The following is a 13,019-nucleotide window of genomic DNA, read 5'->3' as shown; positions in this document are numbered from 1 at the left end:
TCCCTACAGCACAAGGAAGTTTGCTGGCCTAGCTGGTCCTAAATTTGCAATGTGCTTCTTCTAACAGGTTATTCTGCAGACTAGTCATTCATACTGGTTTTAGGAGATTCTATTAACCTCAGTTGTGGAGCACAACACTTTAGTCGATACGCCAATTTGAGATTTGGAAATACCTTACTCCATTCATTGAACTCTGATGGAGCAATGGAAGATAAATAAAATTCAGTGGAAAGGAGAAAAAGGCAACTCAAACTAATTTTAAAAATTTATGCTTAAGAATAAGTTAAAAAATCCTGAGGTAGGTTGGCCTTGTCAACTTTCCACCAGAATAATGAAGAACAGAAAATATGCATGTATTAATAAGTTGTGTAGTAGGGTTGATGTTAGTGCCTGGTGATGGCCCAGAGTATAGGCTATGATGCCAGATCGTCTGGGACTGCATCCAGGAATTGACGTCCCCATTTTGGATATGGAGACTGAGCCCCAGAGAGGTTAAATGACCTGGGACAGGTGTCTTAACCTCTCTGAAATTCAGTTATAAAACAAGCTATACAATGAGAAACGTAACACCTACTTCAAGGCCAGATGGTAGTACAGTGGTAAAACATATGTCTGACCCCCATTGAAAGGTTCTGGGTTAGCCTCTGTAGACTTCCTAGAATATGCTGAGAATGTGCACGCATGTGATCCAGGGATGACTGAGGCTGGGGGTGGATTGCAGGATCAAGACCGTGCCAGAGGTACTACCTCTCTGCCTCTCTTGCTGATCGAAGGAAATGATAAATAAGCCTTAAAAAAGTAGTATTTCATAGAATTACTTTGTGGATTAAATGAGTAAGTATATTTAACATGGCTGGTATGTTATAAAAGCTCGATACATTTTAGTGATAATTGCAATTATCATATAGTTTACGGGCTGGTATTTAGAGTCAGTCACCTCGTATCAAATCTCAGCTTCCTCAGTTACTTGTTGTATAACACTGGGAAAACTATTTAATCTTTCTAAGTCTCTATTTTTCTTATTAAAATTTATACTATTACTAATAATACTACAGTGTTGTTCAGTGTTTTAAGCCTTTAATGATACAGGAAGTGCCTCTCATATACAGATTAATAAACACTAGTCGACCAGGCAAAATTACCAATGCTACCTCATTTTGTATTTATTCATTTAATACAGTCTTTATATTATTATATATTTAATAATTGAGATTTTTGACTTAGCTATCTGGCACCTTAGAGTGCAATCTAATTATTCATTATGTTTGTGTCTTCCTAATAGGGAATAGCATTCTACCCCAAAAGAATCAAACAAACATGCAACTTTAAATAAAGTTGAAGCATTCATTCCAATTCAATAACTGTCCTTTTGAATTTCCATTATGTGCTAAGTACTATGTCCTATAAGGCACATTTCCGCCTGGCAAAGGTTGAAGACAAGCCAAATTTAAAAGGCTCCTATAATTAGAACTTTTGCTAATGGCACTTAAACTGATTAATGTCCAATAGAACCCACTCTGCTGAAGCATATTTTTTAGGTAGTTATACATTTATATTAAATTAAACATTCGTTGAATGAATGAGCTTATGTGGCAGTGTCTCCATGTGGCTCTTGGAGTTAATTCTGTAATGATACGGCCAGCATAGATGAGAGCCTTTTCCCTTGCTGTTTTCTTTGCCTGGAATGGTCTTCCCATTTGTTGCCACATGGCCAGCTTTTTTTTCTCATTATTCAGCATCATCTTCCCTGGCCATTCTACCCAATGCTGGTCCCCCCTCCAGTCTTTCTCTCCCCTCTACTCTATAGCAGATTTTTCACTGTGTATATCACTAGTTGAAATAATATTGCTTGTTTGTTAGCTGCTTAAGGCTCCTGTCTCCACTCAGATATAAAATTCTGTGAGAGCAGGCACCTTCTCTCTATCGTTCATGGTCTATATTGTTTTTCTAGTGCATGTAGCCAAGCACTCAATGTGTAGCAGTTTAAAACAATGTACATTGGGGCATCCTTGGTGGTTAAAGCAGTTGGATATCACAAGGCTAACTCAATAATTTGAGTCCCAAACCTGGTGGCTGGAGAAACATGCTGGGCACGTGTGCATGCATGCTCAAAATCTCAAAAGAAAATGGAGGAGTAGGGATGGCTGTGTGATCATTCCCCTTGGGGTGTGCTTTCTCACTCTGCCTCTCACTCAGTCTCTCTTTGGAAAGTACTCATGCCTATGACAAATTTAAAACAAGACAAAAGCAAAAACAAAAGAAAACAAAAAAATACCCATTTATTGGCCCACAATTCCTGTGGGTCAGAAGTCCAGCATGAATCAGCTGAGTCCTCTTCTCAGGGTTTTGCCAGGCATAAATCAAGGTATTGACAAGTCTGTAGTCTCATGTGAGACTTGCAGTCCTCTTCTGAGATCACTCAGGCTGTTGGCAGATTTCAACTACTTTTGCCTGTAGGATCAAGGTCCCCTTTCACTTAGGGCCGTCATTTGGCAAGGGATAAGGATAGAGCACATTCAGCTCCTAGAGGCTGTCCAGGGGTCTAGCCATGAGAGTTTCTCACCACATGAGAAAGGCCATCAGGAGAGTCTCTGACCTTTAGACTATCTTTTAGGAGCTCACCTGATTAGTTTAGACTCACCCTGGATAATCTCCTTTTGATTAACTCAAAGTGAACTGATTAGAGAGCTTCACAACTTCTATAGAATTTCTTTACCCTTGCCACAGAACTTAACCAAGGAGAGACAGACAATCTTGTTCAGAGGAGCTGCTCACATTCGAGGACAGGGATCATACAAGGCAGGCAGCCCAGGAGTAGGAATTCTGGAGGACATTTTGTAACCCTGTCTATCATACTATTGTACCCCATGGCCTAAAGAACACCTGGTAGTAGGTGAGTAGGTGTTTAACATATTTGTAATGAATAAGGTATCATGTTTTGGAATAACCTGAAGGAAATATAGGGATAAGGAACTACAGGGGTGAGGCAGGCATAGGATAGTTTATTAGTCTGCTCCAGCCAGCATAACATAATACCACCGATTGGGTGGCTTAAACAACAGTCATTTAGTTTCTCACAGCTCTGGAGGCTAGAAGTCCACAACCAAGGTGCAAACAGATTCTGGTTTTGGTAAGGGCTCTCTTCCTTAACTTGTCCATGGTCACTTTCTCACTTGTCTTACATGTCCTTTCTTCGGTGCTTGGGCATGGAGAAAGCTCTGCTCTCTCTTCTTATAAAGATACTAATCCTATTTCCTATTAGATTAGGGCCTCTTTAGGTTAAATACTTGGGATTTTTTTTTTCTTTTGAGAGACTTTTGCTATAGGGCACATATGCTCACCAGAAAGACAGAGAGAGACAGAGAGACAGAAAGTGAGAAATCACCCCCCGGGGCGATGGCCATGCCACAATCCCTTCTCCTCCATTCTCCTTTCAGGATCTCGGGCACGCATGCACACGCACCCACCTTGAATGTAAGCTTCCAGGTCCGAGACTCAAACCATGGTCGACTACATGGGAGTCCAGAGACATAGCTATTAGGCTAACTGCTGGTCCCCGTACTTGGGATCTCATTTAACCTTAATTACCTCCATCTAGGCCTGATCTCCAAATATAGTCTCCTTAGGGTTAGGGCTTCAATATATGAATTTTGAGGGGACATAATTCAGTCCATGGAAGTATGGAGAACAATGGAAAATTTAAAAGGGAGACAGTTAACCAGAATGAGATTTTAGGCTTTGGATTTGAGTCATCTACATTTGAATTCTGACTCCATCACTTGCTTGCATCAGGGTCTGGCACTGTCACAATTTTAGAAACTCTCTCTAAGATAGAAAGTATAAAATAAGGTACAGGGTGTTGGAAGAGGACCTATGCAAATAAGGGGCTCTGAAGCGTAAACTTCATTACTTTCACAGTGAGGTTGCCTCTACTTTCCATATAGCTAAGGAAAATACTAAACTTCTTTGACCTTGGTTTCCTCAACTGTAAAATGGAAATAATAATTCTTATATTTGGGGGGGGCAGGTAGTGACAAAGTGGGAATCCAATGGGGTCCACATGAAAAAGGTCCTGGTTTCATGTCCCAGAACCTCACTGAGCACAATGGGTGTGTGTGTGTGTGTATGAGTGTCCTATGATCCAGGCTGGCTGAGACTCAGTGTGGACTGCAGTATACAAGCCCTGTGCCTGTCTCTCTGTGTCTTTCTTTCTCTCCATATCTCTCTCATAGAAGAAATAAAATTTTAAAACATGTATTTTGGTCCAGCAGGTGGCATGGAGGTAAAGGTGGCTGGATCCCACATGGCCAGCTGTGCACTTTAAGTTCTGGACCTGGCAGCTTGAAAAGCATACTAGGCACATGTGTGTGCATGCCCAAAATCCCAAGAGGAGAATAGATGGTGGCATGACCACAATCTCACTTTCCCTTTCTCTGTCTCCAGTGAGTGCATACACTCTATAGTCAACTAAAAATAGCAACAAAATTATTATATTTTAAATCACAGGATGTTCAAAAGATTAAATTAAACAACAACTAAAATATGCTCTCCTAGGTAACTGTTGTTATTGCTATCTTCATTTCTATTGTCATCATGATTATCATTATTCAGTCCCTGCATTTTATAGATGAGGAAATGGGGGGAAAAAAGTTATGTGACAAGCTCTGTATCACAAAACTAGTGATCTGGAAGACTAGGGCAGAGTCATTCCTCTTGACCCCCAGTCTGCATTCTTTCCATGACTCTATCTATAGAGACAATCATTTGTTTTTCATCCTCCATATTCATATCTCTGAAGAGTACATCAACATAAATCAAAATCTTTACTCCTAATATTTACTCTATGACTATTAAAAAGTAAAAGAGATCTAAACAGCAGATATTCATATGGTATGGTCAAATTTAAGTTTGTTTTTCATTTTTATATACATCTAATGGGGTTAAGATCTATAAAATTAAAAGCTATAATCATTACTTCCAAATTCTTGTCATTTATAAATATTTTTCTTTTTTTTTTTTTAGAGGTTTTTGCTATAGGGTGCGTGCGCTTGCCAGACAGAGAGAGACAGAGAGATAGAAAGCAAGAAATCACCCCACCCCCCCAGGGGGGATGGCCATGCTGCAATCCATTCTCCTCTCGGGATTTTGGGCACACACACACACATGCCTGGCGTGAGTTTTAAGCCACTGGGTCTGGGACTCGAAACGCAGTCAACTACGTGGGAGTCCAGTGACATAGCCATTATGCTAACTGCTGGTCCCAATTTGTAACTATTTCTAATTCACAGGCATTATCTATCCCCATTTCATTTAGGATAAAATGATGACTTGAAGGCCAGGAAACTGCTCTGTGATCTTATTCGGGAGTCCCAAGTTTCCATATGTGTAGATGCTGTTACGGACATTAGAAGAGTTCCCTGGGAAAGGTCTGAGGGGACAGTCCCAAGGGCTCCAGCCTGTCCCTTGGAAATACATACTGGATGACAGAACTTGGCTGCTCTCTGTTTCTCTCACAGCTCCACATATGTGAGCATCTTTCCATGGTATCTTGACTAGCAGAACTCTGTGGCTCAGATCTGGTTTTAAGATTTTTTGAAGTATAGATAATGTTGGTTCTAATGTACTTTTTTTTTTTTTTTTCAGTGAACCACCACATATATTCTGCTTTGGTCTTCAGGGCTTCGTAGCCTACGTGTGACTGGTATAGGACACAAAGAGGTTGGTTTTTCAAATTAGTACAGTGTAGATAAACAGTATTTGATGCATGGTTCTAAATCTTCAGCCTCTGAGTTTAAATGAAAAAAAAAATACAATTCTTTAGTAAATATCTTTCTCATTTCTATCATTTTCAAATGTAGTGCAATTATAGAATTTTTGTGAAATCATCAACGCAAACCATGTAGGAATCTAATAAAATATATACATGCATAGGAAATGGATCAGCATGAATTTTCCTGGCTCTGCTATTGGTTTCAATAAACATGCAAATTATTTAACCTGTTTTTCTTTCTTTCTTTTTTTCAAAGAGTGATTTTTGCTATAGGGTGCATGTGCTCACCAGACAGAGACAGAAAGCGAGAAACATCTCTCAACAGGGAAGGTTATGCTGCAATCTCTTCTTCTCCATTCTCCTCTTGGGACTTTGGGCATGCACACATATGCACCCAGCATGAATTTTAAGCTGCTGGGTCTGGGATTTGAACTGTGGTCAACTACATGGGAATCCAGTGACAAAACCATTACACCATCTGCTGGTCCCTAACGTGTTGTTCTTACTGACATACAAATAATAAACTGCAGTTTTGGAAATTCCTAGAGAAAATGTATCACTGATCCATAAGTATATGGCCTTTATGATCCTTTTTAATGTATCTATCAGGAATAATGGTGCTAATGTTGTATGACTGGAAAATCAGTATGTTTTACTTGTAGGCTCTTATGAGGACGATTCTGGTTAATTCATCTACCAGATCAGCTATTTGTAAACAGACATGAACAACAACAACAACAACAAAAGAGTTATTAAGGTGTCAAATTCTTAGTAGACGCAAAGAGGAAAACACCTTATCATGAGAACTATCAGTCTTTCCCTTATACTAAATTCTTATTATGTAATACAGAAAGACATGAAAATGATTTTTTGGTCAGTGAAATGTCAACTTTTATTTTTATATCTACACGAAACCAAATATTATTTTTAAGGAGACTTCTCATCACCATGTTAGTCTGTATTCTGATATTTGTGGGATCATTTTCTACTTAACATTTGCAAGTAGAATAGTGAGTCTAAGAGTGATACCTTCTCAGAACTGTACTTGGAACAGGGATTCTCAACCCTAGCAATTGTTTGACATGTGCTAACCACTGTTCTAAGTGCTTATGTTAAATTAGTGATGAGACAGGCCAACAGGTGCTGGTGGTTAGGGGTGGGAACTGGACTCCCACGTGGCTGACTGCTGTCTGTTCGAGTCCTGGACCTAGCGGCTTGCTTTCTCACTTTCTCTCTCTCTCTCTTGCTCTGTCCCTCTCTGGTCAAATTTTTAAAAATAAATAAATAAAATTAAATTAAATAATTATTTTTTAAAAATTTAGTAACAAGACAAACACCCCCCTCCCTCAATATCTTTGCCCTTATATTTTCCATTTAACATATATGAATAAAAATACTGTTCAATTTCTATACCTGCTTGCATTCTACAGATACCTGAGTGTTTTGCCTTTGGGTTGCCACTAGTTTGTATTGTTTGGGTAGTAGAGTGCCTCCCAACAAAATGAAATTTATGTCAGAGATGAGCTTTTCAAACACCTTGGGCTTTGGCAGGTTTCTCTTGAAGAACACCTGTGAGATACCTTTCATGTTTCTACAAAATACCAGTGTGGCATGCCTTTCATCTCAAGCAGGGTTGTGCCACAGGTCAAGAAATGCTACAATCCCAATTCAGGTTTGCATGAGCAATACGTGGTCAGTGCTCGCTAGAGTCAACACACAGGGTTTTGTTTACTTCTGAGAAAGTAGAGTTTAAGAACAGTTAAAAAATAACAAAGTTTACTGTCACATTTCTACAAGTACTACATACCGTATTAGCATTTTCAGGGCTAAGAATAAGAAATTTAGGAACAGACTTTAAAGTTATAGAGAAGTGATTGTCCCTGTTTAGGAGATTTGGAAAGTAAATAGTTATGCTTGCATGAAAGGAAGACTATTATCATGTGCACACACAAAGCATTCATGCTGATCCATGTTCTATGTGTATATATTATAGAGGAAGTATGTGCTGTAATTGGGAGAAAAATAAGGGGATCTCCTGGCTTCAGAATCTGTGATCTTTAAGATGCTTCATAAATGCACAACATGCTTCTCATGCTGCATCTTTGAATCTCTGAATTAGCTGAAACAGTTGTAAAATCACACAGAGCCAGACAGTTTACAATCAACTGCAAATCAAAGGAGCTTCCTATATGTTGTTTGTTCTAGCAGGCTCAGGGAATACATTGAACTTGTGAAATGTGCTTTTGCTTTTCCATGAACAAAACCTGCCTGCGGTGACAATCTTCCACCTTCCCAACCCCCATTTCCCCTTCTTAACTCCCCCCACCCATGTTAGAGACATTTCAAATCCTCACCTCTAGAAGCTTCTAAGGTGGTTTTTCCAAACACACCGTGATGACTCCTTGAGCACGCCTAGGCTGAGTTTCTAGTTAGAACCTACACACACCCTGTCCTGACATTAGAACTGATTCCTGTCAGCTCTAATGTGTCCGAAAAATTTCTTTCAAGGCAGTTTCCTCTTCTAACACATCCCCAGGGAATTTCCCCTAGGGGGTGTGAGGCAACATTAGCTTGTGACTATGATAAGATATTCCCAAGTTGGAAGAGTTTTGTATGAGAAGCAGCCACATTACATCTGTTGTTTTCTTTATATAGGGTATATTTCACACTGAATGGTACTGGAACACAACCCAGGACTCTGTCTTGACTCCCCTGCAGTCTTGTACTTCCTCCTCCTCAGTGACGGCAGATCCCGAAACACTCAGTGACATATGGTAGCCTATCTGTGAAGCGTGCTGAATGCAGTACATCTGCTTTCTGACTTGGGAGTAGCATTGTGTTTCATTCTGGGCATCATGTTTTTTAAAGGGGAATTGACAAACTGGAACTTGGCTCCCAGAGAAAAAATTTTGGAGTGAGATATGAGAAAAAAATAATTACATCCATAATTAGAACCTGTACAGGAGAGGTCTCACAGAGTAGTGGAATCAGCAAAGTGCTGTTCACATGGTTCAAGTAATTGTTACATGGTTTGAGTCTCAGACCTTGTGACTGGAGAATCACGCTGGGCATCTATGCCCAAAATTCCAAGAGGAGAATGGAAGAGAAAGGTATGCAGTGTGGCCATCCCTTTGGAAGGAGGGTATCTCACTTTCTCTCTCTCTGCCTCTCTCTGCCTCTCTCCAGTCAGTGCACACACCCTATGAAAAACATCTAAAAAAAGAAAAAAAGTGTTTGAAGAAACTAGAGGTGTTCAACCTAGAAGGAAAAAGAAATTATTATTATTATTTTGGAGGAAAGTATAAACCATGATTCAAATGTTTGAATGTATGTTATGCAAAAATACAAATTATTTTTTCTTTTCCATGTATTGAGTTGCTGAAAAAGCTATGATGCATTTTTCTATGAAAAAAACGCATCATAAATTTTCTGACAACTTAATAGTTCCATTCAGTAGAATTAAAATTCTCATGCAAGATTCTTGGGTAAACAGATTTTAATTTTATATAAAGGAGATTGTTCTGCCCATTGGAGTTGTGCAATGATGGAATGTATGCGTGTAAGCAAAAGTACAAGATTTGGGGCCAGCTGCTGCCATGGAGTTTAAGGCAGCTGGATTCCGCATGGCCCACTGCATGGTTCCAGTCCCAGATCCAACAGCTTGAAATATAGACTGGGTACGTGTGTGCTCATGCCCAATATTCTGGGACAAGAATGGAGGAAAGGGAATTGCGGCATGGCTACCCGCCCCCTCAGGGAGGGTGTGCTTTCTCATTCTCTATCTCTCTCTCTCTTTCTCTGTCTCTGTCCAGTAAATATGCATGTCCCATAGCAAAAACAAAGAAAAACAAACAAACCAACCACAAGATTTTGTAGAGAATATTTTTTTTTATTTTTTGGAGAGATTTTCGCTATAGGGCGCGTGCACTCGCCAGACAGACAGAGAGAGACATAGAGACAGAAAGCGAGAAATCGCCCCCCAGGGGGGATGGTCACACCGCAATCCCTTCTCCTCCATTCTCCTCTCAGGATCTTGGGCACGCACACACACGCGCCCAGCGTGAGATTTAAGCCACCTGGTCCGCGAACCGCGGTCGACTATGTGGGAGTCCAGCGACATAGCCATTATGCTAACTGCTGGTTCCCTGTAGAGAATTTTTGTATGAGTGATTGAGCCAGACTTGTGAAGATTCCTTCCAATTCAATATTGTATAACTTTCAGAATTAGAAGTTTTTGTTCAATTTTTGTTTTGATAGAGGATTGATAGAGGCCTGAAAGATCTCTCTTTTTCCTTCCTAAGTCCCTTAATAGGATAGAATAATGGAGTCAACTAAGCTATTCCCATGGTTTTATTGAAATTGATATTACACATATTATCTGTGTTGTTAATTTTTTTCTTTTGGAGTACATAAACCTCTGTGAAAGAAAAGATCTATCAGCTAAATATCCATGAATCCTTGGTATAGCCTGACTGACCCTCTTAAGATCTTAACTGAGCTTTGGCATTATTCTACCTCCTTACTTTAGAATTAACCTATGGATTTTGCTCACCCAGTATCCATTCCTATTTCCTCTAATAACAGCATCCTCATTTTCCTAGGGGAGACCACATGCCCCTACTGCATGCAATCTTGATATTTTCCCTTGATCAAGAATTCTTGCCTCTCCCAGGCTAAGGAGTAAGGACTGACCCAAACTTGGCCAGTCTAACTCTTGGAATTTGAATGTTAAATAATATGACACAAGGACAGAGAAAAGTTGGACCTGATTGTTTCACCACAACACTGAAAAGGGAATGCCCTTTCATTCTTGTTTCCTAGACTCACATACAGATGGTAAACTGATCTTACAAGTTGTGTACGTTTGTTCAGCAACCATATTGCTTGATTGTTAGAAGAGGAATTTGTGTCAAGATTTGGAATGTATGACCTTATATGTTTAAAGTGAGAAGGGAAAATGGTAAGTGTGCAGTGTGGGCAATTAAGCATCTTTTAGGGGGAGAGATTTCCATTTCCTCATTTAACTAGAGGCCTTAGGGTGTGAGAATTCCTGCTTCCTGAAGTGTTGGAAAGTTAAGGTCAAATGCTGGATGCATTTCAAGTTCTGAGACAATACCAGCCGATTTCAAAGCTGGTGTTTGTGTGTGCGTGCATATGTGTGTGTACAGAACTGAGGAGGAAAGGCAGCCTCGAAAACTTGCTTTGAAAGATGCCAAAACACTGAGCCACATATTTGTACGAGAAAGATCTGTGTGTTTGGATGAAACCTGCCTCCTTTGTAAACATGAGGCACAGAGAGGCCTGCCTCCTCTTGCCCTGTTTTTGAACTTTTGTTCACATTAGCGATTTCCCTCACCTTGGATGTTGAACTTCCCTTTTGTAGTGAGATTCACAATCACTGTGAACTGGCAAGCAAGTGATGGAAAGAAAGGGTGTGTTGGACTAGATTGTAATTTTCCTGAACACTCTGAAATACCAGGATGTATGGAAGATGACTCATCATTTTCTGTAGGAAACTTTCATGACCTTTACAGAGTAGGTCAAATTCCTCCCAAGCTGTGCTTCTTCACACCCCAGTGCATGACAGTAAAAGGGCAAATCTGAGGGATGCAGAAGCATATTCATATTTTTTTTGCAATCTGTTACCCATTATTGTTTTTCGACACACTTTGTTTCACATGACAGTTTTAATGGTAGAAACAAAGGTCCAGTGTGAGAGAGGCTTGCTTGATCTGCCTACCATGACTGTTCAACCTCAGCTGGTATGAGTCCAAAACCTTCCTCAAATTAGGATGGTATAGAAGTGAAGATTATTTCACCAAGGACTGACTTATAGTGGAAGTCCCTCAGGGAAGAAAGCTGCATTCCAGACGCTGAATCTCAGCCATTTGGGAGACTTGAACTTGATGTGCTATATCAGAAGAAAACAGGCAAAGTACTGCAATAGCATTCTGGCCAGGGGCCATTTTTAGAGGGCCACACAATTCTACAGCTCTGTCAGACCTGAGAGCATCATGCTTTTGACCAGTGATGTCAATAGTGAAAAATCTGAACTATCAAGAATAGTTTAAGATTAAGAAGGGAAATAGAGAGGCAAGATATTTATGGGACACTAAAATGGATTATTATCTGTTGATTATAAAGAGTTTTATATCCTCTACTGGACTGATGTGAGATGTATTCATGTTGGGCAAATTCAACTTACAAACTAAGTTATGTATAGTGGTTAAATGTATAAAAGAAAAAAAAAGAATAGTTTATGTTGAACATATTATATTCTTAAAAATCTAGGAATTAGGGGTGTGATATAAGAGCAGTCTGTGAAAATGCACTGGGAAATAAATCAACAATGTTGAATTAAAGTATTTGGCCATTGAAGACTGTGACCAAGAAGAATCTGGCTGTGTTGGTTCCATTTTTTATTCTATAGGAATAACCATCTTTCTAAAATTATTTAGAAGTGAATTTTTCTTAATGTAAAACCTACAGCTTTAGGTCCTCTGACCACTTTTCACTTTAAGACATTTTAATATTAATCTTTGGAGTGAATCACATACTTTTTTGCTTTCTTTTTTTGGAGAGATTTTTGCTATAGGGCGCGTGCGCTCGCCAGACAGACAGAGAGAGACATTAGAGACAGAAAGCGAGAAATCACCCCCCAGGGGGGATGGTCACGCCGCAATCCCTTCTCCTCTCGGGATCTTGGGCATGCACGCCCCCTCCCCCCGGCGTGAGTTTTAAGCCACCGGGTCCGGCACGCGAACCGCAGTCGACTACGTGGGAGTCCAGCGACATAGCCATTACGCTAACTGCTGGTTCCCACTTTTTTGCTTTCTTTAAAGATTTTGTCAAGATAATGTAATGTTTTCATTTTTCTATGTATTGTCAGATACTCAGTGGCTACTTCTTATGGCTGCCTTTACTGTCTCTTGTAGGCTTTTTCCTTGTGTCTAATTTGCTGCTTCTGAATGGCAATGGCTAAGAATTCAACATGGCTAGGCTTAGAAGTTTATTTGTATTAACAGTATATGTGTCCGAACAGGACAGAAGAAACTCAAGTGCATGAACTTCAGAGAATGAGTATTTTGGCTTCGTGAAGACCTTTAAACATTTTTCTCAGAGACTTTTTTTGGGGGAGGGAGGGTTCATCTTTGGTCCTCAGTGATGTCCTAGACACATGAAGTTACCAGATAAATGAGCTCCAGATCAGTAAGGAGTTATTGGACTGACTGTTCTTCAAAGGTTAGAA

The sequence above is a fragment of the Tupaia chinensis genome, unplaced genomic scaffold (genome assembly GCF_000334495.1).
Source record: "Tupaia chinensis unplaced genomic scaffold, TupChi_1.0 Scaffold000225_1, whole genome shotgun sequence".
In the NCBI taxonomy this organism is placed as follows: domain Eukaryota; kingdom Metazoa; phylum Chordata; class Mammalia; order Scandentia; family Tupaiidae; genus Tupaia; species Tupaia belangeri.
This window is presented reverse-complemented; position numbering follows the sequence as displayed.